This window comes from Poecilia reticulata, linkage group LG1 (assembly GCF_000633615.1).
Source record: "Poecilia reticulata strain Guanapo linkage group LG1, Guppy_female_1.0+MT, whole genome shotgun sequence".
Classification (NCBI taxonomy): Eukaryota; Metazoa; Chordata; class Actinopteri; order Cyprinodontiformes; family Poeciliidae; genus Poecilia; species Poecilia reticulata.
The window spans coordinates 7,043,385-7,051,519 of record NC_024331.1 but is presented as its reverse complement, the minus strand read 5'-3'; positions in this window follow the sequence as shown (position 1 = coordinate 7,051,519).

The following is an 8,135-nucleotide window of genomic DNA, read 5'->3' as shown; positions in this document are numbered from 1 at the left end:
CTTCGTAGCTACCAGCTGTGATCCAACTATAAGGAGCAACTTTACTGTACATCGTAGGTGAACTGCAATGTCCAGAGGCAGCTACGGAGCATCGGGCTGAAAGAATGAGAGTGGAGAGCCTTGGAGATCTKCATCGGAGGCCATCTTTCAGACATGCACCGCTGCTGTCCGTCCAGGATCCTCCGGTTGCCCAGACGTTACACGGTAAGCTACTAACGYTGATGTTTGTTTTCCAACTACAGTCATATTTAATCAATAGGGCTCAATTACGATAGAGGAAGGTTTTGAGTTGATCTCGGCAGTARGTGACAAACTGAACGCCGCCAGGATGTTGAAACCAGCACGTCCTCTGATCCAATACATCTTATTAAGGATAAAATCAACAAAACGTCTTCAAATTAATGGCCCAACAGGTTGATTAAATTACATTAAAAAGGTAGGAGAGGTTTAGAGTCGATCGCCGTTATTTTACCTTTGTAAACAGACTACCTGAATACAGTGACCTTTAGTGAAGGTACAGAATGGAGAATGGATAAAAGCTGAACTCCTGCTACAATCTTTGCCTCTTGGTTACATCTTTACATCTGCACTTTATTCACCAAAAACGTTTTTTTTTATTAACCAAAAACTGTTCTGTAATCTGGAACGTTCGCTACGTTTAGCTCCAGTTAGCCTCCTTATCGCACTGCGCGAGAGGCAACCGCGTCATGCGTCACGGGCAAAAGGTCAAAGGTAACAAGGTGACCGGAGGGCTTATTATGTTGTACGAAAAATAATCAAAATAAATTTAATACATGTTATGTGTCAGAAGAGGGCTTAGAAAATAATAATACAAATAAATAAATAAAATAAAAATAAAAATTTACTAAAAGGGCACTTTGGGGAAAGGAGCAAAAAGGGCAGGTGCTCAAGCACCCCCAGCACCCCCCCAGGCCTCCCCCCTCTGCACGTGCCTGCGTCATACGGCACCCGACTATTTAATGTCCCAAATATGTCGAGAACAGCATCAGACAGTCAGGGGTTATCAGACTCGCTCTTATACTTGATGTCAAAGTCATAATCATATTTGGAGCATATCCTTAATAGTTGCTGAAGGCCAGCACTGTTTGTGGAGTATCCAAAAATTATACTCAAATAAAAGTAGCTCCACTTCAACATCTTCTATTCTACTCAAGTAAGCCGCTCAAGAAATGACTCAAGGGTAAAAGAGTATCTGGTTAAAAAAAGAAAGAAAAATGAAAGGCTACTAAAGTAATCAATCATTTAATGTTTACAAATGACATCATCAGATGTAAAATAAGTTAAAAGTGGAAATTTTGGAATTTTAAGGACAAAAATGTCAATAATTAAAAATTAATAGCAAAATCAGGCAAAAATATTTGTTTTCCAAATCAGTTTCGTTCAATTTAAAACACATGAAACTTGAATGAAAACTGCAGGTCAGGTGAATTTTTTTCTTCATTCTTCACTCAGTGAGCAGAGAATCCATACATTTTACTCAAGCAACAGCAGCAACACTTCATAATGAGATTGCTCAAGTAAGAGGAAAATGTGAAGCGTTATGAAAAAATATTCCTAAAATTAAATTTTTTCAAAAAAGGTAAATGTAACTGAAATTATGTAACTATAGTTACAATCCAAACTCTGATTACCAAATCATCTGCGTACATCAGGTGATTGATTATGAGGTCGACTACATACTTATGTATTAATGGAAAGTTGAGGGGAAGAAAAACCTGTAGTTGGATAACTGCAGTAGATAGAGTCACGTTTTGGGTTCAGTCAATCAGAGTGTGCTAAGCTGTTTACCTTTATTTATTGATGGTGGGGTTAATGAATGCAGTGGACTGGCTGAATATGGGGTGATGACAGTGTGCAGGTAGAAAGAAATGTGTGTGTGTGTGTGTGTTTTTTATGACAGCAAATATGAGCCTAGAAAACTCATATTTGCCTTGTAGGCTCAAGAAAAGCAAAATTATTCCGTCTGCTTTATTTAAAAAACACAAGCTTGAACAAAAGATCAAAACCACGAACCTAAAACCCTCAAACCCCCACCCTCACCCTCCCAAAAAGACCAATATCCTGAAGAGAAGTCCAATTAAATTTTACAGAGAAACATCACAAATCAACAAATCAAAGAAATCCAGAAGCCAATCACCAAACTGCACAGAAGCTCACTGAGACAAACAGCAACTCATGTTGCCAATTAAAAGCGACATGAATCTGAGTTATCTAAGGCCAGAGCTGTGGGTCGTGTTCAGTGTTTCCTGTCCCGCTGGGGGCGCAGCCCTCCTTCCACCTGACGGATCCTCTTCATCTTAGCCTGTTTTTGGTTTGCGAGCATATTGTCCTTGGGCTGCTTTCACACATGTAAGAAATGCATGATAGAGCCGTTGTGAATCAACATGAGCTTTTGAAAGCCATCTTGACCAAAGCGGATGCGGTAATGAGGAGGGGGGCTACTGGGGTAACACAGATAATGAATTTAATTATGATTGTCAGTTTTTGTTCAGAGATTCTGTTTGGTTTATTCCCATCTCTCTCTCTTTTTTTCCCATCATGCTTAGCAAGAGAAATCACTGGTGCCGTTTTGCCATTCTACTCGTCTAATTGATGTCTTCCCTCTCGCCAGCCTCCGTCTTTCTGATGCTGTTTGCCTCTTTTGGCTTTATGTCAAACACCAACGTTTTCTGTGACCTCTTCTTTTTTTTTTTTTTACTTGCAAATTTGGTTCTTTGGCTCTAATTGCGTTGTCTTTTCTTTGAGTTTTCAGGGGTTGCCACAGTCTAGCCGATCCAGTGACAGAAAGTATAATTTGCCTGTTAGTGCTTCACTCATTCGCACGTCGATGTATCAAACCCTTTTGAGCCAGAAAACTAAAGGCTTCATCAGCCGCTGCGGGTTGTTGTCTCTGAAGTGATTTGGGCAAATTCAGACCAATTTCTGTCAGAATTTTAGGATGAAGACAAAAGCTTTTTTGGTTCAGAGTTCTTTTAAAAGAACGGCGCTGAGAGAGAGAAGGCAAACTAATTAGCCGAGAGAGTTGAAAATTGGTCTGAAGCAAAAGTTTGTTGGGAAATGAGACGAGAGAGAACGATGGAAAATGCAGCAATGTAAAAGAGAACATGCTGAGATTTAATGAAAAACAAAAAACAAAACAAAATCCCTTGTTTTAAGATAATAAAATTAGGTTTTAAGTGGAAGTTTATTTTGTTTTTTTGTTTTTTTTTAAAGAAAGATCTGTAATGCCGTCATTAAAATGTATGACTACATCATCTGTTCATTTCATTTAAAATCTTATAATGTGTAAGGTCAGAAATTAGCTACAAGAGATTCTCAATGCTATTCCTTCCCTGGAAATGGGGACGTCTTAAATCTGCTTCGGTTGTTGATAAAATAAGTCAAATTTTAAAGGATTTTGAGTTTCTCATTTTAGTTTAGATTAAAACAAAGTGAGAAATGTAACTGTTCTCCATCGTGTGAAGGAGAATCCTGCAACTTCATACAATTTTGAGCAACTTTTCTGCTTCCACAAAAAAGCAACAAAAAACAAATACAAAGAATGATTCAGCTACTGGATCACACTCACATCCTTACATTGTGAGGTGAGCGTGAGAGCTGCTATAAAAGGAAACGCACATTAAACTTTTCCTAAATATTCAGCTGTGTCCAAACCCAGTTAAAAGTAATTTTAAGTGGCTCTTAATACCTAAAATAATTTGGCGCAGGCTCAGCGACCTTGGACCAAAGTGAAGATGTTTGTTCTTGATTCCCAGTGTCGACTGAAATCCGACTGTTTTGATTAATCCGGTGCAGGAGTGAAGATTTTGATCTGCTTTGCGCGAGGGAAGCGTCCAGTCATCGGCCACAAGGCCAAAAGATTTCACAAGCTGTCGCTCTTCCTCTGTCTGATAGAGAAATCTTGGTCCAAACTGTGTCAAAGATCTTGATGAAAATCTTAAACGAGATGAATAATCTACAGCAGAATGAGCAGAAAATACCCAGTCTGGTGCAAAGTCCTAGTCAAAGTCAGGACCTCGATCTGACTCATGGTGTATAGCGGGGTCTTCAGTCCGACAAGTTTTCCAGAGATCCATTCTAGACTTTACATTTTTACTATTCAAATGGAAATATGAAACAGTAAAATGTGGCGCGTTTTCATCCAGTTGAGATTAACGGATTATTAATTAAGTTCTTATGGAAAACAAATGATTTTTTTTTGTTTTTTTGTAATGCTTACATGTAAAAACATTTGTAACAGTAATAATGATGATCTTATTGTTTAACTGTTACTTTATCTGTTTGGTTTGGAGGTGGTTCATGTGCATCTTGCTGTTAGTCCCTCGATTATTCATCTTAATTAATGCGTAATTTGTCTTAGAAAACAGAGAAGAGGGTCTCAGACTCTTCAGTGAATCTTATTTCTTCTGTTCACAATTTGCAGGTAAAAGCTGAGATCTACAGACTCAAATAGATTTAAAAAGAGAGTCAGTAACAGGCTTAGTAGTGAAGTGAATCTGCTTCAGAAAAAACAAGTCGGCTGTGGAGGCGTTTGATCAGCCACCTGTAAGCTAACACTCTGTAGTTTTCTGCTAATTGTAATGCATTTGGCCACAGTAATAATAAGACTGGGTTGCAAAAAAATATATTTTGGAAGTTGTCTATGTTTGTTCAACTGAATTAGGACTATTTTGCGTGGCTGAATCAGAAAATGACGTCCATTTTTCATTTAATTTACATTAATATTTCTCATCCAAAAAAGGTCTTAGGAGAAAAAAATAGTTTTGAAGTGTCTTACTTAAATGATACAAACTTGGATTTCTGTAGATTGAATAATAAACACTGATACGTGTGAATTGAACATTTCATCTTCATTGTGTAAAATTCTCCGTCTCTTTTCTGTCCTGGTTGAGTCTCTCCTCCTGCTCGTCACTCATCGATCCTCAGAAAACCGATCCGGATGTGAGAACAAGAGACGCATTTTGATGCTCATGTTGCTCCATAGTTCAGAAAGTTGACCTGATTCAGTAAAACCAATGTGATGTTTGGCTTCAGCACATCAAAATGACTCTAAAACAGTTGAAAAACCCCAGACCTTTTTTTTGGGGGGCTGTTGACCAGCATTATGTTTTCAAATATAACTAATGGATATAAATACGACACACAGGATGTGGGGAATCACCACATTTATTTCACTCAAAGTTCAAACCCAAAGCTTGGTGAATAAATGAAGGATTTCTTGTCTGGATATCCTTTACAACATGGAGACATAAAACAGAAACGCAGCCGTTTCCTCGTGAGCGATATTAAAATAATAACTGGTAGGACCAGGTGAAGTGAAGCATGGATCTGTCTGCTGCAGTTACAAAAGGCTCTCTGAGCGCAGACAGTGTCTGGAGCAGAACAGAGAAATAAAACCGTGTGAGATGAAGCTGTACAAAAAAATAAATGAATAAATAAATGAAAAAAGCAAACACATCGTCAGCCCGCAGGCTGTCAGAGCCCTGCTGGCAAGCTAGTTTACAGCAGCATTTCTTTTCTTTTTTCCTGACTGTCTTCTTCTCTTACAGATTATTGAAGACACAGAGACCTGCAGCTTATTTTAGAGGTAGTAATTAAGCAGAGGATTTATACGTCTCTGTTCTTCTGGCTAATGAAGTTACCAGCTCAAAGAGCCCAACGCAGATGTGTTGGAACTGATGCGGCTCAGAAATATTCCAGTCTTGGTCCTTTATATTCAGTAGCTTAGAGCAAGTTTATCTTTCTTAATCTTGCTTCTTTCGTCTGATAGTCTTTGCACCTTACAATAAAGACGAGGAATTATATTAAAAAAGGAAACCTCTCTTTATTCAACAGGATGTTTTGCATGCCACACAGACGTGTTCGTCTCCCTGCTCTGCTGCTCGGTTACCACACGGTGGCGCCAGAGGTCTGCTGTGTGAACCATCTGATTGCTGACGATTCAGAATCCCTGCATGGTTGGATCGTTGGCAGGGAGCAATTAGTGAAGTGGAGAGACTGAGTCCATACTGGAGACCTGATGATTAAAGATTCATTTTAAGTCTCAGCGGCGTTTAAAAGACGCGGTTTCCTCTTTCAAAAGTTCTGAGATTTAAGCACAGACAGACAGACAGACAGACAGACAGACAGACAGATAGATAGATAGATAGATAGATAGATAGATAGATAGATAGATAGATAGATAGATAGATAGATAGATAGATAGATAGATAGATAGATAGATGAGATTTGTTAAACCTGCCACTTGTCATTTATTTTTAACGATTAGTAAAAAAAAAATGTAGACATGATTAATTTACCTTGTAAAAATAAAGACATGACTCGCAATTTTCTTCTTCAGTTTTGAAGTTGCAGGAATCCATGGTTGGTAATAACTCACCGATCTGATAATATCTGTAAAGGTACCGACATTGGAAAAAAACAGACAGACAGTGTAACGCGACAACGTGCCTGGTTCATAAGGGCAGATCTATTCAGTTTAAATCTATGCTTTGTGCTCTGAGTGACGTCATGCTTTATTATTTATTTTATGTTTTATTTAAAATTCCTAATTGTAGTTTCTGAATTATTTCACAGAAGGTTTGTTTCTATTTATTTTGACATGTTTGACCAGGGTATCGACTGGTTGCTTTTGTCCCTTTCAGTTTCTTTAGGGTTTGTCGTTTCTACGTGTTTCAACAGGCTTGTGAAGCTGCTGTTGTGTTTCATTGTGCTGGACCGAGTTTGCAACTCAGCACATTTACATCCGTGTTTAAGAAAAGAAACGTCCAAGTCAGTTCAGAACCGTTTCTGTATCGGTTATCGGCCGACGCTAAACCTAAAAATATCGATTTATTGTAAGTGAAAAAAGTGGATCAGTGAATCCCTGATAATTGTTTTTTTTGTGTCTATGGCAAATATTTCAATCTAATCTAAATAACATTACAATAACATAACAAGAGAGGAAACATATGATACATGAAACATTTCCAAATTGATTCAAAATGTAATTACCTTTATTATATCAAAGTAATTAGAATTTGAAGCACATTTTCTGTTAGAGCCTACAGATTCAACCATTATTATTATTATTATTATTATTATTATTATTATTATTATTATTATTATTATTATTATTAATTATTATTTCAAAGCTGCAAACCCAGTTATTAGCTGGAGCAGTATTTGAACATTTTGCCTGTAGCAGTAAAAATGGATTCATCCTGGAAGCTTTCCTGCTCATATATTCAAGGACGGCTGGCGCAGAAAAATTGAGTTTTCTATACACAGCAAAACAAAAACAGTTTCTCGAGTTTCATACCTAAAGAAAAAAAAATTCTAGTAGACATTACAGCAGTTTAATTAATTTTGCCTTGACTTAAATCTCAACTTGCATCCTAAATGATTTAACTTGAATCAAGTTGAGCTTCTTCATCGTTTGAAATTGCATATTTGTCACACTTTATCTGCTGTTAGGAAGAGATTGTAATGTGTTGTTGAATGCTGAAATATTTTATGTTCTTTTGAGGCACCATAGATACTTTGGTGGGAATTATTTCCTTACTTGATTTAAAAAGGAACGGGCTGAAGGTCTGTGTTGTCACAACAGAGACACTAGATGGAGCTATTGAGGAAAAAAAACAGAGCAAGAAAAGTCAACGCTGTTCAATAATTGAAAAAAATTGCACATTATGTACAATTTATGCTATTTATGTGTTTTTTTTCTCTCTTTCTTATCTAGTCAGTGGCATTAAAAGCCTGTTTGTTTTTTTTTCCAGTCAGTCAGTGAATGGTTCCTGTCTATCATCCCAGTTCATCGGGTCAGAACCTCATATCATCCTTTCATTGAGATGAGCATTTTCCATTTCACTATTAGCTCCAATTACGTCCCATTAACCCAGACGGATGAATGCCAGCTCCCACAGTCACACTGAGGTCTAATATGTGATTGGTGAGAGTAGAATTACAGGCTCAATTAAACAATCCTGTCATTCATTTAGGGCTAAATTCCAAAAACAAAACCCAGAAAAGTGTCAAGTTAAAAATAGACAATAGGCAGAAATTTGTTTTTTTTTTGTTGTTTTTTCAAATTCTGCACCAGTGATGCTTTTGTACTCATAAGTCAGCAGATGGTG